Source organism: Myiozetetes cayanensis, unplaced genomic scaffold (genome assembly GCF_022539395.1).
Source record: "Myiozetetes cayanensis isolate MyiCay16 unplaced genomic scaffold, myiCay2020 scf6-25, whole genome shotgun sequence".
NCBI lineage: Eukaryota > Metazoa > Chordata > Aves > Passeriformes > Tyrannidae > Myiozetetes > Myiozetetes cayanensis.
In genome coordinates, this window is record NW_026087853.1 from 12,636,311 (window position 1) to 12,663,617 (window position 27,307).

The 27,307-nt window shown below is 40.2% G+C and overlaps 2 long non-coding RNA genes across 3 annotated transcripts in view; one reads left to right on the forward strand and one right to left on the reverse strand.

Annotated features, from left to right (window-relative positions):
* Nucleotides 1-27,307, reverse strand: part of LOC126651010 (uncharacterized) — a 159,367-nt gene that overhangs the window by 72,701 nt on the left and 59,359 nt on the right. The window lies entirely within an intron of this gene.
* LOC126651012 (uncharacterized) overlaps nt 1,721-27,307 on the forward strand; it is a 292,912-nt gene continuing 267,325 nt past the window's right edge. Inside the window, exon 1 of the long non-coding RNA XR_007631543.1 lies at nt 1,721-1,829. This is a non-coding gene — a long non-coding RNA (uncharacterized LOC126651012). The remainder of the gene's footprint in view (nt 1,830-27,307) is intronic.

Genomic DNA, 27,307 nt, shown 5'->3' on the forward strand with positions numbered 1-27,307 from the left:
GATTATGCTGGTGCTGGGTTGACAGTTTGACTAGATGGTCTTGAAGGTCTCTTCCAACCTTAATGATTCTGTGATTTAAGGAGACAGGGTTTTGAAGTTATCATAAATAGCAATAGATGGCCCTGACGTTGAGTATATGGCTGAATTCATTCCAAGGACTCTCTCTTCAAGATGTCAGTGTTAAGCCCCTTGAGTAAATGACCTCTTTTGTCCTCACACTCTGGCCATCAGTTAAGCCCTCATATTCATCTGCAGTAGCAATCAAAAATCATCTAGTATGGACAGAGACAAGCAAACTTAATCCCTTGATTCAGAAGTGTTTGCAGACCTTGCCAAGAAAAGCCTATCACTCTTGATTTAGCATCAAGTCGCAAAATAAACAATCCCACAAAATTGCATTTCTCCACTTGGGCACTGCAAACAAAACCCAAATGAATGAGTGTTTATTAGAATGAGCTTGACAAATAATGACTTCTCACCAGTTGGCTATTCATGTTTTACCATTTGCTATAAGGGAAATCTCCTTAATAATGTACTTTGTTACACAGAGATTGTTGACAGGTTCCCTAATGGTAATAGGTGTTCGTCAGAAAGGACTTGTAAATGAAAATTGTGATATACATATTCATTTTCAGAAAAGTCCAAATTGTAAAGATTGAATTAGGCACATGAGTTACTTTGGTTTTACTTGGAGGTTTTTTGGCAGAATTATCTGAATAGAGAACAGTTTCAGTCTTGAAAATTGGCTGAGACCTGAAGAAAAACAACCTAAAGCTATGTAGTAATAGGCATGCAGGACTGAAATCTCTCTATCACCACATATATTCCTAACTTTTTGATGATACAGTCAGCATATTCCAGCATTTGAAGTGAAGCTTGAACGAGTTTCCTCTTTGCCACAACTTTTCAGCAACTAGTTTATTTCCTTCTCTTTGTTATTTTGAAAATATTATGGGCTTCCAAGACATCCAACATCTTGCAACGTATCACTGCATTTTTCCATTAAGAATGCTGAAAATTAAAACTGTCAGCTAAAATATGTTTTAGAGTCAAGTTAACTGGTTACATCTCACTGATTAATGTCAAGGTCGAAAACTGTGAGCTCACTAAGTCCACAAGGAACAACTCTCTAATCCCAGAACATTCAGATGTAGTTTAAAGCAGTTGTAGGGAAGAAGAAAAAAAAAGAAAACACCATGTGAATACCAATTTCTCCACGACTGTACTATGCTCAGAGTTTTCAAGAAAGAAATTGTTCCAAACACAAATAATATGAGAATGAACTTCAGAAAAGCGGAATGGCTAAAACATGCAAAAAGCTTCCCAGAAAAGCTGCTGTAACTCAAACTGACTTACAATGGTCCATTCTCTTCGTTGAGGCCTTTTAGAAATGCAAAATAGAAGACATGCAGACTTCCATACAGATCCTTGCAAAAAGTCCAGCAACAGAACACAAATGATTTTCTGATTATTACAATGGAACAACTGATTACAATTGCATATAATTTCTGTAAATTTGAAAGGAGAAGCCAGAGACAGAGAAGTTGAAAGAGACAGGGAGCAGTGTCTGTTTCCCACTCTCTATTACATCCGTCTAGTGGTAAAGGCGCCGCGCTATCACCGCGGAGACCCGGGTTCGATTCCCGGTCAGGGCCACTCCCGGGCAGGTGGGGCTCGTTAGCCCTTAAAGGCAACCCACCTACGTCCTAAGGACTGCTGCCACCGTCCAAGCTCGCTTGGCCCCGGCAGATGAACCTTAGGATTAAAGGGTGGGCTCAGTTCCGCGCACACTGTGTCTCACCTAAAAAATCCAATGCGCAGGCTGGAAGGTGGAAAGACCTTCCCCGGATCTTCGCTCGCGAAGACTGGCCATTATATTATTATTATTATTACATCCTTCGATGACTTTTAGTTGTGGGAGACCTTTAACTCTAGAGAGGGATTTATCTTATATGGATGTTGCTGATATGCACACCTCTGTCTAGAAATGTATCTTGAGCTAGTTGCCTTAAACTCCTTAGATGAAAGAAATATGTATTTTCAGGCAGGATTCACCCCACCTATTTTGCACATCTGCTTTAAAATACATTAAGACTTCAGGAGAATCCTGTTCTTTATATTGTCTGTAAACGGAATCTCAAGGATTCAGTCGGAAGCTGAAGTTTACACTAGAGATGTCTAAGATTAGATAAGTTAAATCTTACTCCTAGGGTCTATAGAAAAGCACGCAAACTTCTCTGGCATGGAGGAAAGGGAAATCTTTGCCTGAGGAGACTACAGGAGTGTGTCATAAAAAAAACTATTAAGTTTTCTGGCTGATGCCTGCAATCAAGGTGACATCTGGCTCACACTGTGCAATTTACCTGTTTGACTTGAAGAACTCAGATCTACTTCTTGCCAAGCCCAGGCATTTGGTCTCTAAGGCGTAAGTCTGAAGGAGATGTTTTTGGAACGCTGAGAAGGGCAAATCTGAGTCTCTCACTTTCCAGGCAAGTCATAAACTCTAAGTAATCCTTTAAGGTGGTGATGGCAGGGACAGCACTGTTGGTCAGGTAAATGGAAAAAACCAATACTGGTCGGATTTTTTGAAAGACCAAAGCAAGGTCCTGGACCATGAAACATACTAGGATGAAGCCATCAGCACTGAAAATTAGGATGTCTTTCATAATGTCCCTGCACTTACTGAGATCTCCCATTTTTGTGTTTCATTCTGGATTGCCATGTCTTCCTAGGAAAGCTGCTCTGAATCACTCTCTGCAAGCCATTTACCTTACCAGGTATGTTCTGTGACACTCAAGTCCTTTACTGAATGTAGCCCAAACCCCATCTGTGGCTTGGACTGTCCCTCCACCAAGTTTTGGAAATAAGATGTCTATGGATATTTGAAAACTGTGTCTTTATACACATTATGAAGTCAGGAATTCCTGTCAGTAGGTAAACAGAGAAATTAATACAATCAAATTTTTATTCCCATCCTCTTTACTCCCACACAGTATATTTAAATATTCCCTCAAGTACATTATCAAAAACACAATAAAACCGTAGCCAATGATAATGATGAGTGATGAGAGAAAAGTGTCTGGCAGCTGTCTAATAGAATGTAATCACTCAACAGGAAGTGTCCCGTACCATTTAGTATCAGTATCTCTCAGGATCATTAATTTTTTTCAGATTTCAATATCCAGAAATCATCCATCCAATTTTTTCCAGTTAATAAAATTTTTCTTTCTTTTGTCCACAGTTATTGACAAGACTATTATCTAAATGAGTATTAGCTCTTTCTTAATTAGCAGGCAATTCAGCTGTGAATTGCACACAAAACCTTGTCTATTTTAATAAATGGTTACATTGCTTTACCAGTGCTGAGCAATTAATTAACTCAGAAACTACATTCCAGTTTTCACACATTTTCCTGGCATTTGTATTGTGTACTGACCAATGCCACCATCACATTATCTAAGAGTCTTAGTCCCAATCTAGATTGTTTATGAAATATCAAAAAACAGAGTCAATTAATAGCTTGGAATAGGAATTCTCTTCTGCCCCCAATTTTCCATACTCTTCAAGAGCAGCCACCTGACATCTATCTGCCTAAGTGGAGTCCAATTACCTGTACACATGTGGAGAAAACTGTGTATCTCAAAGAAACATTTGAAGACCTCTGCTTTCAGATCATTCTCCCCTGATTTCCTATGCTTATTTAGTATGTGTAAACAAAGCCTGGGGCTTCAGACCTGATTCTTTACAGTCATTCACAGCAGTGAATATAATGCAGGTCTAACCCTTCACAGAAGCTGCCCAGGACATTTGTCAGCTTCAGGAGGGCTGTACTAACTTATACCGTCTTCAAACCCTGCTTGTGGTATTTTACATTTGCTTTGCCATAGCACGCACAATTACACAAGCTGCAGGGCAGAAAAGTGAATAATTCAAGCCTCTTTCCTCCTCCACCCACATCTTTTATTTGCATGTAAAACACCTACTCTGTTGCCAGAGATATATAGCTAGGTAACATAAGCAAACTAATGAGGTATAGCCTTGAGGCGTGTCAGCTCAATATGTGCCTCAAAAGCATCTACCTTTTGAAACATGGAAGTGCTGTTCAAATATTGTTCCTGTTTTTGTTAACTAATAAAAACCACATGAAAATATAACACCAGGTCACCCACTGTTTATAAGCTAAAACAGTTCCATACAAGATTAATAGGTAGCCTGAGTGGGCAGCCTGCACGGTCTGTCCTGGGTACCACAATTTTTAGGATTGGTTTTTCATCAGGCATCTCAGGAAATGTTTGTCTTATCAATGAACACTGTGCATAGGTTGACAAAGCATAATGCAGTCCCATTTCATGTAGGGTCGTTTTGACTTGTCAACTAAAGTAGAAGAATGCAAGTAATTTATATGAGAATTTTACATTAGAGCATTGAATGCATTCTAGTTTTGATTAGGAGGACAAGAACTGGTTTGCAACAAGACCTAATATGCCTCTTGCAGCACAAGGGACATCAAGGATTCTCACATTAAAAGGGGAGCATTGCAACTGATTCTGATTCATGGCTGTCCACTCTTCACTGGACCCTTCAGATATTTAAGCTGTGAGCTTCCCTTTTATAACTGTGGCCCATCTTTCTCCTGTCTGCATCCATATACATTCTGCTGAGCTTGAAGCTTGTCCTGAATCATTCTACTTTCTCAGTCTAAGGAAATACACACAAGTTTTTAGAAGACTTAGATGCTTAGCTCCATTCCAAAGTCCAAGCATCAAACAGTTTTACCTAAGGTGAAAGAGTTAACATGGGATGTTCTCAAGCAGATGCAAGCATCCTCTCACCAGTTGTTTGCCTGATAATGACAACTGCTCTGTCTTTATCAATGTCACACATCAAACCAGTAACAAACGTTCAAATAATGTTTTTCCACTAGGCATTTAAGACATATGCTTCATAAACCACAGCTTGCATATAGATGCAAAAACATGCCCATGACAGTTTGCAATTTTCAGATAACAAGGCTATTAGTTAAGAGGTTTAGTGAGATATTTTAAGTTATATAGCAAGCCCCTAGCAGAGCTAGAAATAGAGTACATATATTCAGCTCCTAGCACAATGTTTGCTACTTAACAGTCTTGTCTTTTTACCCCCAGAAGCTACCTGGAACAGCAGCTTCAGTGCTCAAACCAGATTTTGCTCTATTTCATGTTCTCTTTTACTCAACTACTAACAAATCTAGCTCAGAAAAAGGATGGGGTTATATTCTCAACAGGTATAAGCCACTCGAGCTTCATTACAAACAGCTAGCTTGGTCTTCACCATAAGTAAAAAGATTATTATTACATTTTTCTATCAGGCACATAAATATAATTTAGATCCTTTTTCAAATGCTCTCTTTTATTAGGATGACAAGGACTTTATGTAGATAAAGTCTTCTTCACTAAACTGTCAATTTATTAGTTGACACAGGCATTCTTATCTGACCGATAAAAGGATGATCTAATGTTCTTTTTACTTAACCACCCTATTTTTATTCATATGTTAAATACTGTCTCAAAGATCATTTACTTTCAGAGTCACAGTATCACAGAATATTCCTTGTGGGTACAAGGGTTATCAAAGTCCAACTCCTGGCCCTGCAGAAAAACCATTGTTTACCATCACAGTAAGCTTTTCTAAGCTTTTCTAGAAGATTGGCATGCTATACCTCCTAAACTGGTAGGTTTGATTGCTGATAAAGTGAATAACCTTAGAAATTTTGTGGCATTCTCCAATAAGCCTCACCAAAGTTGTAGCATTAGCATGCAGGCACATGTGCCCTGACCCCACAGCTGCCACTCAAATGCAATCCTGGTGAAATAATGATAGCTGCAGTGTTTCATCAAAATGTAAATTCCATGACAAAAGACTGCTGACACGAGCCAAAGAGGAAAGTCCGCATGGGACCAGGCTGAGGAACTCTGACTCCTTCATTTGTAGCTATTATCAGTACAGAGGTCCTAAGCACTGTTGTTAGGATGGACTAACAGAGACCAAGAAGGTACTTGTCTCACCCAAAGCTGGAGACGGTTTGGATTAGGATCTGCAGCTCCTAGACCTGCATTTAAATAAACATTTTTCATAATTTGGAAACACGACGTGAAGCCTCTCCCCATTTCTGAAGCAATCGCGTTGCCTCACTGGCAGGCGCTGTTTTGTCCCGGTTTTGGCTGCTATTGTGAAGGTGACCAAGAGAGGGCACCCGGCCCTTGGCCACACAGCTCCCCCTGTGAGAGCTCCAGCCCGTGGTGCGGGCACAGCCGGCTCCGCTCCTCGGCGAGATTCTCGCCAGCACAGAAAACTAATGTGTCCATTGATCCGCAAGAATCAACCAGCCACTATGCAGCAAGCGCCCCAAATGCTCTGGGAGAAGGGAATTTCTGGCGTGGCTGCACAGTTGTCCCTCATGAACTGGGTCCCATGCACGGATGAACAGGCACACAAATTACTTTCTCCAGAAATACCTGTTTTTATTTAAAAGCGAGATGAATCAGAAATAGCCCTGATGATTTTCATGCCTCAGGTGTTCCGGGAAGCAGGCATGTGTGCTGGTGCTGAGGCTGACAGGACAGGACAGGTTTATTTGCTTGCCCTTCTTGATATAGTAAGTGGCATTTGATAAATCGTTGTCAGACCACTGAAATCTAATAACATGGATCACTACAAGATGATTACAGCCCCTGAACATTACTGGTACTATATGAGTGAATAATAACCTTGCTGTCTTTGACAAGGGGATACATAATCCTCAGGGTATTCAGGGACAAGGTGTGATTTCTACAACTTGGTCAGGAAGAGCCTTAAAAATTATAACGTCATTGGCTGAGAAGCCCTCCCTGTGGATTTGAAAGATTTGTGATGATGATAAATAAAATCACTCTCTTAATCAACCCTTTTCAATATCATTTATGAATGTTCTGTTCAAAACAGCGTATCATTACAATATGGAAGAATATTGGTGTAGAGACACATTGATGCATACATACATTTTAAAATACGGATATTGCCAGTCCAGTGATGAGATGAAAACAAATCAACATAAATTACGTCCTCTTAAAGACACCTTAAAAATACAGTTTCTTAACACAATGTACCTGCCAAAGTATTCAACAGATTTTACATCATGTCAGGGAATAGCTAGCAACGTTTTTGGGTTGCACAGAAAAGCTAGTAATCAATGAGAAGAAATGCAATTCACCATGCTTGATAGGTGAGCTAGAAAGGCAGCTATACTTCTGAGAAAATGTCAGGAGTGATATGTGGACACTCCTTCTGTCTTGAGTGCAGAATCAAGACCTGCTTTCACAGACAAAATGACACTATAATTATAGACTTTTCTATTGACATCAGGCAGAAATTATCAATCACAGTCCAGCAGAAGGCAGGTAAGATTGCCTAATAAATATACATTTCCTCGTATTTTGAGCTTCAAAAAAAAGGATATTAAAGTTAGATTGGTTTTCATGCCTCAAAAACCTTTTCATCAGTTGCAAAGAAGAGAAGCCAAACACATACAAAGATATCTCTTTCAAAAGAAGCATTCTGAAAGTAGTTACTAGATCCAATTTTAAATCCTGTTATTTTTAAATACTATTCATAGCAGAAGTAATATGACCATAACACGTTTAGGTAAGAATTGGAATAATCACTAATTTATACAAGTTCAAGAGCAGAAATCATTGATGTAAGACCTCAGCTGTAAGGGTTAGGTTTTGCCTGAAGCCATACGTGCCAGTAGTCCCACTGAAAACTGTACTCTCAGAGAAAGGTTATTAGAGGAATGACAGGAGAAGAAGAAAAGCTTGAACTTTAAAGCATCCAGTTTAAAATTCTCATCATGACTTTCACAGAATAGCCCTGGCTGCTGTCCCAAGCTCCTACCACATGTCCCAGCACCTCTTGCCCTTGTTAGCAATGCTGTTGTTCATCTCAACTGCTTCTCTTCCCTGAGATCAAAGATCTGCCCAAGTTACAGCTCAATATCAGCACCCAATCCGTTTCCTTACATCACTGCCCCTGAAACAAGTCTCAGCAGCATTAATTGTGCTCAGAGAAATGCCATGTCAGGTCCCAGTCAGTGCCCTGTTTAGGGCACTGCTTGGGTCTCCTATCACACCCACACAGGCTGTCTGGGTTAGGAGCTCTGCTTTTGTTCCCATCACACCGTTAACACAAAACAAAAACATGACTGCAACATGGGAAGCATCATTGTGACTCATTTTTGTGTGCCTCAATAGTGCTGCAGAGCAGCTCGATGATTAAACTGTGACTCTAGGGAGAGGTTTGACCAGTACAAAGCCCACAACATGCTGACCCTGAAAAATCCTTCAAGACACAAAGTCTTCCCAAGACTTGAGAAAGATGAGACAAAAAGGTATTTTTCAGCAGCTAATTATGATGACAAAACTGTACAGTCTTCCAGACCTGTCCTTATCCAAATCCTATCCTGTTCCTTTAGAGATCAGTCAAGCCTCATGTCCCTGTAGCAAAGTTTGGCCACTGGATGCCTGCGGGTGGCTGGTACATCATGGCAGCCGTTCACACAGAGGAAAGATGCACGACAGAAGGGAGGCAGAGAGGGGCAGACCAGGAAGGAGGCCTGGCAGGGCAGGGGAGTGAGGAGACAGGGACAAGGCAGAGGCCTCCCCCTCAGGTACAGTCCCAACATCTCTCCTGAGGAGAAAGAGCCAGGGTGAAGGCATTCATGAGGCTCCTGTCCATATTCAAGCTGCACTTGAGGAGAAAGGCTCTGGGCACTAGTGGAAAGGCCTGTGGCAATGTTTTCAGGTGGTGTAAAGAGGCAGGTGAAACCCTGGGCAGCCTCTGACCCTCCAGAAGTGCTTCCTGTCAGAGAGGATGGACTGATGTCTTGTTGGCCAACAGCTTACTCATTGAGGCAGAGAAAAGATCCTTGTCTGATCAAATCAGGTGGCCTCATACCTCTGCCACTCTACTGTGGATATATCTGAACCCCTTAATTTAAAAATACCTTGGGTGCTGAAAAAATCCGCCTTAGAACACCTTCATTTTCAGACAGGAAAACAAAGAGAGAGACAGTCAGCTGCCCAGAGAGTCAGACCTTCATGGAGGTAGGGAAGAAAGACATCATTCTTGTAACCAAGCTGAAAAACTAGAAAGAAAAAGGCAGCCAAGTGCTGCACTTCTGCAAAGTGATACCTGAAATGCACCCAACTTCTTTATAACTATCAACACAGGGCAATTATCACTAAACAGTTTATCCAGAGCTGCCAAGACTGTGCTAAAATCAGTTATGGAGACTATACAAGCAAGGAAACAGTGAGAGCCCAAAGGACAGGAGAACAGGTGCTTAGGAACTTCATGGAAAAAGGTCAGAAGCTAAAGCAGCAAGGGCAGGATAAACACAGGTATCTACATTTTTCTTTTACGTTTTCCTAGATAACACATCTGTAGGTGCGTGTCAAAAATCATCTGCAAACTCACAGCAGGTGTGTCCTTGTTGTAGCCACACGACATAAACAGGCTCCCTTTGTAAGGTTTGCTTTTTTTTTTCACTGAAGTTGAGACAAAAGCTGCAATCTGCTTTATCAAGGAATTAATCATACTCTGGCCTAAAGATGCATCTTCTGCTTTTCCACTGTCTGACAGGTATCTGGTACATTTGGAAAGGGAAGGTTGCTGGTTGATGAAAAGCTCAATGTGACCTAACAACATGCGCTTACACCACAGAAAGTCAAATGTGTTCTGGGATGCATCAAAAGAGGTGTGACCAGCAGGTTGAGGGAGAGGATTCTGCCCACATACTCTGCTCTTGTGAGACCCCACTTGGAGTGCTGCGTCCGGGTCTGGGACCCTGTTAGAGGCATGGACCCATTGGAGTGAGTCCAGAGGAGGGCCATGATGATGACCAAAGGGATGGAGTACCACTGCTATGGAGTTGGGCTGAGGAAATTGGGGTTTTTCTGCCTGGAGGGGGGAAGGTCCCAGGGTGACCTTATCATGACGTTCCAGTACGTAAAGGTGTACCACAAGAGTGTTGGAGAGGGATATTTTACAAAGTCATATGGTGACAGGAAAACAGAGAATAGCTTCAAACTGAAAGGGGGCAGGTTTAGATCAGATAGGAAGTTCCTTACTGTGAGGGTGCTGAGGCGCTGGCACATATTGCTCAGAGAAGCTGTGGATAACCCATCCCTGGGAGTGTTCAAGGCCAGGCTGTTTGGGGTTTGGAGCAACCTGGTCTAGTGGGAGCTGTCAATGCCCTTGGCAACAGGGTTGGAACTGGATGATACTAAGGGCCAAGATTAGCTTTGGTGTAGCTAGGGACTTTAGCTTGCACGAATGAAGACTGCAGCTGTATTGGCTACATCCAGTTGGGGATTTACAACAGTGTCGGATTCTGAGCACTAGAAAGGAGAAAGAAAATGGGGGAAAAAAAAAAAAAAAGCAGTCTCTACAGAAATTCAGGTTATCTGCAGCACCAGAACAGGCCATTTGAGTGGAAGCAATAAAGGAGAGAACTCACTAATGGGAACTCTGGCCTTCCAAACTACTTCCCCCACAAACACCTGCTTCCCTCCAGCACCTTTATGGGAAATGTGATGTGGCTAACTCTGCTCTTCAAAACTGCACTGCAGCTGAATGCCTAGTGAAAGCAGGACAGAATTCCCATACAGGGCTGAACAGATTCTTACAAACAGCAGAGGATGGGGTCTATCCACTGAGGCCGTTCTAGATGAGGGTTACTGAGGAACTTTTAGATTTGTTGCAACTGCTGCTGTTCCTAGAGACAGCAGAATGACATCCTCAAGAGATAATTATTCAGCTTTTCTTCCAAAGGATTTTACCTTAAAGACCTGCTGCTGTATAGTCTAGGTGTGAAATAAGAGAACCTAAAGTGTTCTCTGAAGTTTAATTTAAAGAGTATAAGGGGAAAGGAAAACAGCTTTATGTCTGACTTGAAAAACATTTCCCTGCAGTGTTTGTAGCCCAATTCAGCACAACACTGGCACATTTTATTCAGGAACTAAACTAAAGAAGCTGATTTCTTGCTCAGGGAGAACAAAAACAGAAGAGTTTCTGGAGATAGCAATGAACAATAACAACAACAAAAATGTTAAAGTCCTTCTGGTTTGAGTCATAGGTGAAGTACTTTTGATAAGAAAGATAGATGTCTGGGGTGTGTGTCCTGATCCCTTATCATGCCAAGTCTGGGCTGGTAGCTGATGGGAGCCCTGATCCTGGAGCTGATTTGAGTCAGCCTGAGGATGTTCCAGAGTGAGATCTCCCACATACAAATACTTGTGCCCCAGCAAGTCAGAGGCTGTACTGACCAGAGCAGGATAAAACCCTGAGTCTCCAAGACAAATCTCTCTTCCATTGAACAGACACTGGGAAATAGCAGGGGAAGTGTGTGTTTCATGTTTTTAGTCTACCTAAATCCCCTTTGAAGGCTCTGAAAAAAGGCAAAGAGCTGATATGTGAACAGACTACCTAATTTCACTCATATAATAACTTCCCTATTTTTATTTGACCCAGACAGTTACTTCAGCTTAAAGGAGAGACAGAGTGAGTTCTCATGGTTATTAAACTTTATTCCATGCCAAGCAAGCTTTAGTTTCTGTTTTTCCTTATAACTTCTACTAGATTTTGAAAGCACTGGAAAGAAAAAAGGTCATGTATGTGGAAGGAGGCAATTTGTCCCAAACAGGATAGAGTAGTGCTTATGCACAGTAGTGCTGCTTATGATGGTTTTTGTTGTCACTGAACAGTGTATGAGCTTGTGCTATGAAATCTAAATTCTACCATGAAGATACTGTGGTGGTACCAGCTACAGGCATCCCAAGCTCTCTTAGTACACTAAAACATTATGAAAGCCAGATGTATTTAAAGAAGCTTTTAACATACTAGCTGCTATACATTGCTGGCAACATTTGTGAAATATTAATTGCTTTATTGCTAATTTTGTTTTGATTAATATATTGTTTAATTGGGATTTTACTCAGGAGCAGATGGCTCTCTTCATTAAATCATAATATATTCTACTCAAATAGAAGCAGCTGTTTTTTTGAATACACTCTAATTTATTTCCTACATGCCAGAAACCACTCTAAAGGGAATCCAGACTGTAATCATTCAGTTTGTTTTCATTGGAGCTTATTTACAATAAACTTTGAAAGTTTTTAGGAAACAAAAGTTAAATGTAAGTGACATTTGTTCCAAGACCAGATTTCTATTATTGAGCTTGGTACTACATCTTTATTCACAGAACCACTTCCAAATATACATAAGTAATAGTCCTTGCATGCTGTATGCTGTATACACATATTGATAAAAGAAACCAACATGCAAAGAGCTTCCAAAATATATAATAAAACAGGCAAAGGACAAGGGAAAAAAGATGGGGTTTGTTTTCCCATTTATGATGAAAAACAAAAAAGAAACTTGGACGATAAGGAACGTTGTTAGAGTCCCAAAGATTCTGGCAGCCAGGAGATTCTCTGCCTCTAAAACCATCTCTCCTTTTCCTCTTACAATTTCACCAGAATGAGCTGGTAGAACAACTGGCAAATGCCGTGTGCACTGATACATTTTATAATTCTTTTCAGTTCATTTAAGAAAAAGTTTTTCTTAGGAAGGTTTTTTATTAAATTACCGGGCTTCAGTCTTCTCTCTACAAAAGAGAGCAGAGTTGAAGCTCCCAGATTACATTTTTATTGCTTCACTTACCATGCACTGATATGCAGAAGTCATTGGAGAGCTCTATTGTATAGGTGATGATCCTGCTCTCCTATGCTGAGAGACTTCTGTGGTATAACCTATGATCTCTCTATGCATCTAAAATTTCAGATACTCCTCAAAGCCTCTGGAATTACTAAGGAAGAGCAGGACTCCAGATGAAAAGTTCCAAAAATATACTGTTTAAATATGAGTTGGTAAGTAGGCACTTATCTTACAGTCTTTGTAAAGTATTACTCCTTCTTCTGGATCCTTGTTCATCCTTTACTGTTTTCCCTACTGTTTCCTGCACCCTACTTCATGTCTCATGATTTTTCCCCTCTCTTTTTTGACATTACAAAGACAGTAACTACTCAGTAAACATCTAAGCAGGAATTGTGAATGTATGTGTGTGTGCACCAAATTTAAAAATTAGACAGTCAGCATTTGTAAATATCCTGGGCAACCCTTGCTAGAAGAGTGATAGAAGGTCTGTCTTTACCAAGGACAAATTACATTTAGATTTCATATTCCTCTCTTAGATTTGAAAAACAAAGTAACAGCAGAGAAGCCATATCATAATTTGTCTAATTTTCCAGAAATATAACTACCTCATTATGAAAGTCCAATTTGATTTAGATGAAGCCAGGGCCTCTATACACAAGAGTATGTCAGAAAAGCATATACTGTGACTCAATGCAAATAGAGACGAGAAAGCTTCTGGAACTAGAGCAGGCATATAAGAGTGTATTTATCCATCAAAAGTTTTCCCCAAAGAACCCACTATTGAGTTGCCTTATTGTGCTAGTATTTTCCATTTTCCACTCAAATTCAGTTTACAGAGAAAATATTGTTTCAGCTCATGTACTTGTTCCCAAATTGCCTAACCCAAAAGCTAAAAATTCAGTGACTGACTTATAAGTCAGCATTCAGAGAAGGGTTTTCAAAAGAATTAGATTTTCTTTTGGATGCAAATTTGATTTGGAAAAAGTTACGGAACAGGAAAACCTATTAATCTAAACTAAAGAACACTAATTATTTGGAGGAAAAAAAGCTGTAGTTCTCAAAACACTGCATGACCATGCTAGCAGTTCACTGAGCCTTCCATCACTTTGTCACTGATTCTATGAATGTGTACATTTTACCATTCCTTTTCTATGAACATCTGAGAACAAGAGTTGCATACCTAGCAGGTTTCTATACCATCCCTTCTATGGAAGGGAACAGCGTAGATAGACCACGGCACCTCCCTTTGGTACGGGTAAGAACAACAGTAAGCAGGAGTGAGGCCAGAGGTTTTTGACTGAGACATACTGAGTATTCAACAAGAGAGCAAGTGTCCTATTACACCTCCTGGTTGTCTATGCTAGGTCTCATTTATGAAACATACACCTTCTCAGCCAGTAAAAAAATAATACTATTCTCCATTCCTGTCAAAACAGCAGAATTGTCTTTCTCTACCCAGCTTTCAAAACAGCTCTTAAAAGGAAAGGTATTACCTCAGGGAAGGTACCAAGCTCAGGAAATTTCTGTTCCCAAGATGACAGTTTCATATATTTACAAACAAGTTAAAAGCAGAAGGCTGTGCTTTGCAACTGTAACCATAGGAACAGAGACCAGCTCCTGCATTAATAGGGAACTGGGATTCCACCCTGCATAAATTACCTCAGCCAAAAAATGCTTACCTGCTGAGGTTGTGCAATTAAACAAACATTATTCCAGTATCTTCCTACATCAGTGATGTGGAGCAGTCTCTTGATGTCAGGGACAGAACTAAAGCCTCACAAACTTGTGGTTCTCAGAGCCTCCAGATCTGCTTAGCTTAACAGAGAAACCATCTCCTTCTTCCCCCTATTCTGTTTTCCCTTGTCTTTCTCTTTTTGATTCTCTTTATCTTTTTCAGACATATTCTTTACACTCCCCTTTCCTGCATTTCTCCTACTTCTCTGCAAGTAATGCTGAGGAGTAACCAACCTTTAGGTCAAAACTGACTCTGAGGAGGGGGCTTTTAAAGTGACTTCCCTACTCAGAACTGCTGCTGCTGTCATTCCACATCATGTGCACTATCCTATGTTAGGATGATACAGTGTGCCATGTCCTGACAGGCATCCCCTGTACTTTAAGGTTTCCTGTCTACTGGCTGAGGCACCAGACTGCCAATTTTCTTGCCTAACAATGAAATGGCACCACATGCCCTAAAGCTAAGGGCTCTATTAATGAACATTATGCATTACATGGTACCTGCAGCACACAGAACATCATTTTGCTCAATTGAAAAAGCGATTATTTTGGATTACTCTTTTTGACAGAGGATGGGTAAGAAAATAAATGAGCTCCACCAACTTCTTTCAGAGATAAATTTTCTTGTACTTCATAGTAATAAAAATGTAACTGCATTTTTGAATGCATCTGGCAAACACAGATAGAGTGATAGTAAAACTGACATGCTGAAGTAGCAGTGATATGCTAAATTTGACATCTTACTCTCCATAATGCATCAGGGCACCGGAACCAATCATTCATAAAGTCTCTTTTGAGATTTGTGGAGATCAGGTTGAAGCAAGAGTCTGTGGTTGCTGTTTTACATCTACTGGAATGTAAAGTCAGAAAAAACAAGTGTGCAAATACGAAGAATCTACTAAGCAAATTGCATTGTGCAAAAAAAACCCAAAAAATAATTTTAAATAGCATTCATACAATCCCATTTCCAAACAATCAGAATATTCACAAAATATTCATGTTTTCAGCTGCTTTTTCATGTCGCCCAATATAATAGCCAGATATTATTGGCTGATACAACTCTTTGTATTTTACATTTCATCTTCATTCTTACTGCTGCAAAGAGTCAGAGAGGGATGGATTGAAAGGCTGACAAACAGCATCTACTCTCTCAAATAAAACAGGGTCACTCTTCAGTCCCAGTGCCTGATCATCTTGCTGCATTATATTAATTTACTCCAGGACTTTATTTTGAAGTAAACCAAATACTTCCCTCCAAGACAAAACTGGAGCATAGTTCAGAGATCATTTCCCTCCAGGGACTGGTTGCTTCAGGCAGGAGGAGCAGGATTGTACCCAGCTGGGATCTCTCCATCCTAAAGAGTCCTTCAGTCATTTCCCACTAGGCTTTGAAATGCCGTGTACTTTCATGCCACCTCCAAGGGCAGGCAACATACACTTTGATCTTCAAACTACAGGAACATGCCTTTGGCACACTGTGACACTCCTTGGAGTATTTCAGAAACTCTAGAAAAATTACCTCCAACATCCTTCTTTCCATCTTCCCTCAAAAAAAAAGACATTTTGAAACTAGCGGAGCATAAAGAAAACCACTGTGGAAGGAATTGCAGCTGTTCATACAGTGTCAGGTACCATTCAGCCCCAACACCTCCTCTCATGTTCTCAAACACAGAACTATGCATGTGGAAAGATGTTTTTAGGTGTGTACGTATATTACTGGAAACAGCAAGGGGATGCAGACTGCGTGCACTGTACTGGTACAGTTCTCTGCACAACAGAGGCCCAGTTCTCCCAGGACTCCTGAAAGCTGTCTTCATTAAACCATTCTTCAAGTCCCACAGTAGCAGCAACAGACCCTCTGCATAGGAGATACCTGCTCTTCTCTATACCACAGATAAATGGCTTCTTCTCACCACACTGCATGCCTATGGCACACTGATAAAAGCTGTGCTTCCACACTGTGAGATGTTAAGAGGTCTTCATAAGAAGGGGTTATTTTAGGACATTTTCTCTTTTCTGAGAGATGGCCATTTTCTAATTACCATCAGTTACCTGATATTCTTATGAAACAACAATTCTCGGAAAGGGATGGTTGTGACTCCATCCTAGCATCTCCCACAAGCTCTTGCTCCAGATTTAATACAGATTCATAGAATGTTAAGTTTTGGAAGGGAACTTAAAGTTCACCTAGTCCCAATGCCCCCTGCCATTGGCAGGGACACCTCCCACTAGGCCAGGCTGCTCAAGGCCTTATCCAACCCAGCCCTGAACACTGCCAGGGTTGGGGCATCCACAATGTCCCTGGGCAACCTGTTCCAGTATCATACTATCCTCACACAAAAAAAGTCTTCCTAATATCTAGCCTAAATTTCACCTCTTTCAGTTTGTACCCATCACTCTTTGTCCCATCACTACAGTTCCTAACGAAGAGCCCCTCTCTGACTTCCGAGTAGGCCCCCTTCTGATACTGGAATGCTGCTATGAGGTCTCCACATAACCTTCTCTTATCCAGGCTGAACAGCCCCAACTTTCTCAGCCTATCTTTGTAGAGGGGTTGCTCTACTCCTTTTACCAACTTCATGACCCTCTTCTGGACTTGCTCCAACAGTTCCATGTCCTTCTTATGTTGGGGACACCAGAACTGTACACAGTACACCAGGTGGAGTCTCACAAGAGCAGAGTAGAGGGGGAGAATCACCTCCCTTGCCCTGCTGGCCATGTTTCTTTTGATGCAGCCCAAGATACGTTTGGCTTTCTGGGCATGTTGCCAGCTAATGTCGAGATTTTCACAGACCATCACCCCCAAGTATTTCTCCTTAGGGCTGCTCTCTGTCACTTCTCCTCCCAATCTGTAGTTGTGTCTGGGATTGTCACAACCCAGGTGTAGAACTTTCAGCTTCACTTTATTCAACTTCATGAGGTTTGCATTGCCCCACCTCTCAAGCCTGTCCAGCTCCCTCTGGATGGCATCCCTTCCCTCCAGCATGTCCAGCTGCACCACATAGCTTGGTGTTGTCAGCAAAGTTGCTGGGGGTGCACTCAATCCCACTGTCCATGTCACCAACAAAGATGCTGAACAGCATCAGCCACAGCACCAACCCCCGAGGGACACCACTCATCACTGGTCTCCCTGTGGAAGATGAGCCGCTGACCATAAATCTTTGTGTGTGGCCATCCAACCAGTTCTTTATGCACTGAGTGGTCCATCCATCAATTCCATTTGTGTCTTATTTAGAGACAAGAGTGTCATGCAGGACAGGGTCAAATGCTTTACATGTAAAAGACCACATGCATGTGAAAGGTGACACGTAGGGGCAAACAAAGAAAAAATAATAATTAAGTAAAAAAAGTTAACTGTCTTTATATTCAAATGCATGCAAAGCTAGAGCAAAATTACCTGGAAAATAGGAGATCAGGATGATCACAAAAGCCCTTCCAAAGCTGACACCATTTTGTTCTTTGGATATGCACTGGTCTAACTCATATTAAGCAAACTGAAGGAATAAGGAAGGACCCCAGTGGGATAGTAGGTTCAGATCAGTAGCAAGAATTTTTTTTTTTAATTACTGTATTTATTACATTGGTTTTCTGAGTTCTCTCCAAGCTAAAGATGCAAATGCCATCAATCTTTTTGCAGCTCAGTGCAACACAAGGACTATCCCAATTGGAAAGGCCTCATTTAAAATACGCTGGCTAAGATCCTGTAGCCCTTGGTTGCATTGGGAACACACAGCTTCAAATTAGCTCCAAAAATGCTGTACAAGAATACCAGAGTCATCATGTTTACTACTTCGCTTTGCTGAGGCTTTGAGTGACTTTGTGCTTGCTGTTGCATTTCAAAGCATACCTTGTGGTTTTAAGTCCTGTTTCCTGAGCTGACTCTCAGGCATTTTCTACACTGTTGGTAAGTTCAAGGATCTGGTATTTATTACCTTGGGAAACACCAGCTTTACTTCTGGTTTTTACAGAAAGAAGCTGAGATCTGAGTTCCTACTGATCATTTCCAAAGGCTGCTGACCACTGGTTTCATATTTCTGAACCAACTTTTTAAAGGCAGTCCTTGAAAGTAATATTCTAGTTTCCTTGATATCTCAGCAAAAATTCATAACAGCAGCAATAACAAAAGGAATATGACATGACTGAGCATGATACTGCTTGACATGTCTTAATTTCCTGCATCACAAATTTTTATTAAGTGAAAGTTAGGTTTGGTGTATAAAGTAGGTGCTGCCCTTGCTGATCAGGGTTGCAGACCGAGGATCAATGGTGATATAAGCTACTTTTGGAAATTAAGGGCAGTGGCCACAAGTAATCACATTATCACTTCTTAACAGGTACTTAATGTATCAGCTAAACTTTGGTAACTGCCCATCTGAGTGTCTCTGATTTGCCCCATCAGCAAACAAAACATATTGTGATGGATTAATTGCACACCACTTGTCACTTGAGCTGATACCTGACTATTCATATGATTTTATGTGCACCCTAATTCTGAATCAAAGTACATCACCTTAATCCACCAGATATCTTTCACTGCATCAGGCCAAGAAGAGGACCTTGGTAGATTCCATAGCTCAGCTGATGTGGGTTAATTCATCAAGTCATGGTAAGACCAAGTAGTTTTTGTCTATACTCTTAGAGTCTACGAAGGCCCTGTTCCACATGGAACATTACATGTAATACTTGAACTATGTTTCAATTCAACTTCTACAAATTAAAACAATTGTATGAGAGGCATTTTTAACCCAATCCACTCAAACTTAATGGATTAAAAATAAATTAGAAGATTTCCAACAGGTTCTGAGTTTTCTTACTTGCCTTCGGGATTTGTTTAGGTTTTGGTTTTTTTCTAAATCCCCTTAGAATCTTTTCACATTTCTCCCCCAAACCCCACATACTAAAGTCCTGTTCTTTAACATATGAATGCTGAGATGCTTGAATTTTCATCCAAGAACAGGGGTTTGCAGAAAGCTGTTCATTATCATGAGGCTTTAGATAAAGCATAGAGGTTATAAAGGCAACAAATAAGGCACCCTTTTAGTAGCATGTATTTCACCAAAGTCATATGTGAATGGGTATTAGAAACAGTAGCAATTTAGAACAACAGCAGAGGACTGAAATCCACAACTAAGCATGACATTTTCTTGCCTGCGTTTAGGGGTCTAAGAAAGTAAAAGCAAGGCTGATTTTAAAAGGTTAGGATTCTAGTTCACAGAAAACCTGTGAAAAAACTTGGGTGAACATTATCAATTTGTATTTCCAGAGAAGTAGATGGCAAATCAGTGATGAAAGACAAAGTGCAGTTAGCCAAAGGAGAAAAGACAGCTGTCTCCAACTCTAGGACACAGCCTGAATTTACATCCATGGACATTTGTAGAAGCCAGGTTTAGCATTGTGAAGTTAACCTCCCCAGGCAAGAAGAGAGATAAGGCTCCACCAGCAGGATCTAACTTAGTACTCTTTTCAGGCCCTTGGAAATCCTTTTCTGTCAGGAAGTCTTAAATTACACTTACAAGGCAATTAACGATCATCAACTTCTGAGTGGCCTGAGATAACCCTGTTAAAAAAGGCCACCTATTTAACATTGTTGCTTTAATGGTGTTACTGGTTATATGTCAGCATAATTGATACTCTGCCACTTTAACTTAGTAAGTAGTGTAATTGATGCATTATTACTTTAATTCTTCTTCATTATGAAGGTTATTAAGGTGGACTGTAAGGTAGAGTAATTGGACATTTCAGTTGAATGGTTAAGGAGCTTGGAAATAAATAGCTCTAAGATCTAGCACTGATGCTTGCCTTTGAAATGTGTATCAAATTGATATACCTAAAAGTGCGTTGGTTTTGTCAGGGGAGGAGAGGTGGAAAAATATGAAAATAAGATGGTGTGTATCTTTTTGTATTCTATTTCATGTAAGTTTGCAATCCATCTCATTTGTTCCTTGGAAAACCTCCACGAGTTTCCAAACACTTCAGAGATGCTGCCTCTGAAAGAATGTGCAAAAGAGATGTACTTTTCCATTTTTCACTGATAGCTCAGTACTGCAAGAACTAAGCATTGCAGTGATTAAGGATCTGCCTCCCTTTGCTCTGTGAGTAAAGATGACCTTGTCCTGTCCATACCCTGACTCATCAAAAGAAGCGTGACCATGTGCGCCATACTCACGGTACCTCACTAATGCAATCAAAACTAATTGACTCCAGATTACCTACATTGCACTGTGGTCTCAAATATTTACAATTCTATTCCACAGAGGGAAGCCACCAGACCCTGATCAGCTATCAAGGTTCCATCTGCAACATGTGGGAGACCAGATCAGTCACATGTTTCAAATGACATCCTCATGAAGGCAGCAGTCTCAGGTGGGAGCAGACCAAGTGGGTGCTGCACAAACCTGACTAAGCACCACGTCAGTCCAGCCATAAGGACACCAGCTGCATATTGAAGCCTCCAGGTTTCCAAGACTAAGTGCAACAACTTCTGTGGTAAACCAGAATGAAGCAGTAGTTGTAGTATGAGAGACTGTCAGTAATGGTATCCTTACTGAAAAGTTTGTGTTTCATCCCATTTCATTTGGAAAAGGCGATTTTACAGGTTGATTCTTATTTGAAGAGACAACCCTGCCATGGGGGATTTCAGTGGCAGCATTGAAGAAGTTGAAGACAGGAAACAATGAAAGAATTGTCTTGATTGAGAGACGAAAGACTTTCAAATTAATCATCTTCCATTGCTGACATTGAACTGGAAGGACTTTCCTGGCTTCTATGTGCAAGAAAAGCAGGGAGATTGTGTCTCTTCACTGCCCTATGATTTTTTTGTGCCCCACTAGTCTTCCTAGACTTTAAGAAAGAACACAGAACTCAGCTTATGCAGCTAAAGGACACTGATAATTGTAATGAGAGAAGGCTGCCTCTCAAGATGATCACACCTTCACACAGAATGGCTTGGAAAAAATATATGGTTTAACCCCATAACTAAGACTTGTACATTAGCTGACAATACTAAATGATCTATCTCCATCTATTGCTCTGTGGCAGGAGAATGAAGAAGAGGAAGAATCATATTATCTGAAGGTGCAGTAAGACTGGATGGGATAAATTAGTCTATATCATAATGCTACTGAATTCACTGATGAGTCAGGAATTAAGCTGACCAAATGACTATTTTTCATTCTTCATTATAAAATAATGGGCACATTAAATCACACATGCAGAGAAAATACTGCAGACAATGTTCGCAGTCATAAATGTGGATCTTGGTAACTAAACTGTCATAAATGTTGCTTTTCCACATGACTCGATTCACACCTTTACAAATAGCAAAGCCATCCAACAGTCCTAGAATCACCATGTAGTAAATAAGAAGACATACTGTACAGAAATACTGTACAATATACATTGTATTTCTATACACTGCCAGAAAAGATCAATAGAACCACCAGTCTACTGGGGAAGCGACAAGTCATAGGAAGGTACAATATGATGGGGACAGCAGACCAACACAAGTGCAAAAGACTGAGTATAAAGATACTTCAAGAGCTATGTTTAGTGCAACAAAGTCTTCCTCTGAAGCTTGGACATCATTGCTACAAAAGGTTCCATTTTTCTTTTATGTGATTTTTACGTATGATTGTTAATCACTCTTAGATTATAAATATAACCTTTCATCTGCATAGTTTACAGGAACAAATCTACCTCTTTAAAATAAACTCTTTGCAAGGTCTTTCATCAACACGTACTTCATCTTTTGCAATTGTGAATTTGCATTAACACACACTAGCAAATTTATTTTAACACTAACGGACAACAGTTCTTTGGCCATGTTTTAGATTTTATCCATCATACCCAATTTCCTGACAGCTGACATAGGTGAGAGGGTGGAAATAGGGAAACCTTTCTCAGAAACTAATTCCCAAACATCCCTTAGTGTAAGTGGGGAGGTTGAGGAGCACTCCAGTTCAGTTACAAAAAACTTGAATCATGTCCTTGTATCACAGGTTTCTGAGCTTGCTAGAACATCATTAAGACTAATTTATAAATGGCAGAGACAACTAGTTGTCTGTGGCAATGGCTTAGTTGCATAGACAAATTTATTTGAACTGCCTGAAACAGCCTAACTCAATCTGTGCTAGATGGCCAAGCAGATTGCAACAGCTTTCAATTCCCCAACACTGATGGCTGACTCAGAAACCTGCTGCAACCGAGAAGATCCTTTTTAAAATTTCTTGGCTTAATATTCAACTTGAATGGTCAGGGTCTTTGCAGCCATCATAGCTGAGGCTACAAAGCAACATTCCTCTTGCCAAGGTGAACAGACCCCCTTTTCCATCCTGGTTCTCTTGCCAAGATTATCTCAGCACGTATCATTTTGTGACAATATCTGGGCAATGGACATTGGTGACAGATTGTTTTTTTCCAATTATTAGCCTGTGAAAGACTGAAATACTTTAGGAAAACTGTAGGTTTTGGCTTAATGGAGATATTTGTAATACTATCATCAAATGACCTTCAGATGATCAAACAGACCTGAAAGTATATGTGACTTTCTGAATATTTTGGTCTTTAATTTCTGCAAAAGTGGAAAGTAAACGTAGGCTACATCCTGTCAATCTGCTAGGGTATTCATAGAGGCTACAATGCATCTTCCAGCAATGCAGCAAACAATCACAGGTTATAATTATACTAGTGGCAGACTGCACAAAAACAAGAATATGTTGGCATTGTGAGATTCTAAATCAGCCCAAAAACTTATTTATTCTGTTCTAGTCAAACTCATTCCAAGGATTTTTGAAAACAAGGAGATGGCTCTACTTTTTGTTGCCCCCAAGCCAAAATACACCAAGTGGCTATGAAAGTGTTTAATTTCGTTCTAGAATTAATATCTCCCACTAAGCATTTTGAGAATAATCCTACCCTAAAAACTAGCACTTCAGCTTTTTGTGGTCCCACTGGTCTACTTACTGGATCAGCTTACATCTTCTATATGCCACAGGAATATTCATCAAACAAAAAATAATAAAAAAAAAAATAAATCAACTCTCCAGGAACAGTGATTTACTATTTGCATATATTATAGGATCTGAGCCACTGAAATTACACCACAGGAAAATATTAACTCTAGATTTACATAAAGCTAGGGTTAAGGAGCTGCCCACTTGCAAAGAGAAGAACGCAGCTGGAGGTATCTTTTCCAGCAAAGGCCTCTCAACTTGTTTGAATCATTCAAGAATGATTCTTTAAAATACTGTTTCTAAAATTATTCTGCAGATAGTTATACAAGGAAAGAGAAAGAGAGAGGCATAAAAGCTGTAATAACTGTTTATGTCCAATACAGACTAATACATCACAACAAAAGAGGGAATCAGATGGTGGTCAAGAGAGTACATAACAAGACAGTAAAAATATTTCCATCTGTAAAATTATAAAGCTACAAGAGTTGAAACTTTTTGTTATTTAAGTGGCATTTTCCCCCAACATTTCTACAGTAAGTTTCAGATTTTCTCTGAAAACTATAGGTGTAAGTTAAACATAGTTTTGGTTTGTAGTTAATTTGCCTTGAATTTGTCTCACTTCGTGCCTCAGAGAGGCTTTGGGGATCAGTGGAGTTGAAGCACAGAGTCCTTCTGCAAGAGCCTTCTGCAAGGACTGGGTGAGGGTATGGGGGAGTGAGGAGCACTGGGAGAAGCATTCTCAAAAAAACACTCTGCCCTACTTTTATGAGGTTTTAATTTTCTGTAGGTGAGGACTTGAAACCGCTCTAGTTTTCCAGCATGCACATATAAGAATAACTCTGTGGTTCAGGATAAAATGCTTCAAAAAGGACTTCATGTCATTTCCTGCTGAAGGGTAAAGGACCAGCAAAACCTTCCAGCATGAGTCAAGACTCGTTTTATAAATGCAGCTAACAAAGGAGTGAATCCCCTCTGACAAGTGCGTGAGGTGTTTGTGCTAGACAAATTAGAGGTACAAAGCTGTGTGTTTAATTCTGACTGAAAGCAATTGAGAGGTACAAATTGTACCAGAAGAACTTTCTAAATTGAAGGGAACATAGGAAAGAGACTCAAAAAAACAACATTAAAATGACCTCCACACAATGACAGTTGAGAGATGCAAAAAAACTTATGAATTTGGAAGGGGGGAAGGGAACAAGGCAGGTGGGGGGACTGGCAGAGAAGTACTCTGGAAGTTTTTTATGCATAACTTGTGTTTGAGAACATAAAAGCCCTGCTGCCATGCCTTCTTGGATTATTTCCAGTGTTACCGATGAACTCGTAGCTTAGAGGATACAAAAGCCAGGACTTTTTCTTTGGTCCCCCCTCTTCTTTTTAGCACAAAGGAAGACAGCAATCATGTCAGGAAAGATTTTGTGGCTTTAATTGAGCTGCAGTTGTATCCTTTCCTGTGTTTTCTATCATGTCAATTTTCCAAGTGGCCATCAAGATTTTGTCAGCTGAAGCAACCCAAGTATACAAGGGTGACATTTAGAATAGCTCCAGGATTTGCCTTCCTCCTGGCAGCACTATCAAGAAGGGCTTTAAGCATGCTTAAGTTGACTTTAAATAAAGATGTCAGTTTTGAAATCAGGCTGTCTTTGGCATTCTTGTCAATAATGCTGAATTTGACTTAAGCCCTATACACCTTCATGCATTAACCAGGCAGTATTTGAAGCTGTGTTCCCCTAATATATAGCACAATCTTTTGTCCTTTACTCAGGATTTGGGACCTTTACAGTTTGATAGGGTGAAAGTTTTTTCCGCTTCTCCTTTAATGGGAAAGCACAAACGCTTGCCCTTGCAAGGGAAAGCAGTGGTAGGACAAGAGGGAATAGATTTATGGTGAAAGAAGTTAGATTTAGAGTGCATATCTGGAACAAATTCTTTACAGTGAGGGTTGTGTGGCCCTGGAATAGGTTGCCCAAAGAATTTGCGGATGCCCCATCCCTGGAATTGTTCAAGGTGGGGCTGGATGTAGCCCTGAGCACCTGGTCTATTGGAAGGTGTCCCTGCCTGTGGCAGGGGAGTTGGAACTAGGTGATCTTTAAAGTCCCTTCCAACCCAAACCATTCTGTGATTCTACAAAATGTTTTTCAAGCCTTGGCTGGGGGTGGTGGGAAGTGTTGGAAAAGAATAAGATCATAACAAAAAGTGGAGATATGTAAGTCTTTGCATAAGTGTGTTTGTGCATCTTTGTGTCTGTTCCGTGGCAGAGTTGAATGCAAAAGCATTTCCCATCACAAAACACCCTTGGACACTTTATGCATTTACTGTGAGATGCTCACAATGCAGAAGGACCAAAAGAAAAGAGTCAAGGAACTCTGTAACAAGTAGTTGCTAGATGGACAAACAAGACAAAGGTACCAGATTATGGCTGGTATTGCAGAATGTCTCCCACATGGATACAGGAATAGCATTCACAGTGATGCTATTCTAGAAACATCATCAGTCAATATATTTATATTGCAACAACTTTTGCAGTTAATTGCATGGTACACACAAGTTATTAAAGCAAGAAATTAGCAATCATTGTGAACAGAACTAAAATATTGTTCCCGTTCTGGATTGAAAACAATTAACTAAATATATTTGCTTTTTTATGCAATTGTCTCATTTCAGAATACCCAGGAGTATTTTAGAATATATAAAACCTTAGGTATGGACATGCACCATGAAAAAGCTTTCTTAGAAGTCAAAGAACACCCCAAAAAGTGGTAAGAAGTGAATTTTATAGAAGTAAAATCTGACTATGGATAAGATTTAGTCAAAACCATAAAAAGTTATTTAACCCAATCCTATATAGAAGAGAAGCACTAATCTTTCACTAGCATAAAGCAGGATATGAGTGAGAGGAATCTGTAGCCAAATGAAAGTGGACTGGGTTATAATACACAGCGTAAAACTTTTAAATAGTAAACCTAACACAGTTCTTACAAAAAATAGTTCCTCAAAATTTCACGGAAACATTTAATGACTTCTCCAGTCACTTTATTTAGTGAATTCCCATTAATGTCAATTTCTCATCACAACTGTTTCTAGCAGTTTCTTCCAAAATGACCTCTGAGTGTTCTGCAGGAGTTCTTATCTAACTATTATGCCAAATCAGCCCTGAAATAAGTCATGAAACCAAAGTGCCATTATTATTAGGAAAATACATTTGAAAGAAATATTATCTTTCCAATACCCTAGGAGGACAAAAAAACCATACTAAAGCAACAAAACAAAAGATTCAGCTGTTGACTAACACCATGCAGCACAAGTCAGCATATCAGCCTGAACTGAGCTCTCCCATACACTCATATGTGAGGGTTAAAATATCTCAGTCCTGGTGGCTGCTGAAGTGGGCAGTATCTGAAGACAGCAGGACCACAAAAAAAGAAAAAAAGGATTTATTGAGCAATTGTCAAAATTGGTGTTGCAATACAGGCATACTCAGAGTAATGACTAATGTGGTGCTTGCTCTGTGTACAATCTTGGGATGGAAATTTGTACCCAAAGCAGAGTCAAATGGGAGGACTTGTTTTCTCATTGCCTTACTTAATGGGTTCTTATCATTCACTTAAGAACTTCAGCTTCCCTATAATGAAGTTCAGTGAAAATGGGAACTGGGGTGAAATGTGAATGGTTGAATCTCTGGAGAGACAGGAATACAGCTGCTCCAAGCAATGTTTTTACTTGCCAACAGCTCACATCACTTGCTGCACAGGAAACTCTCCTTCGTAACAGAATAAAATTTGACAGTGGAGTAGCTTGTGCCAGGGAAGAGTTGGTGTTCTCCTTGCATCTGCCACTCACATGGCATACAGCACCACCCACAAAGATTTTTTTCTGCGCTGTAAGAAAGGTGA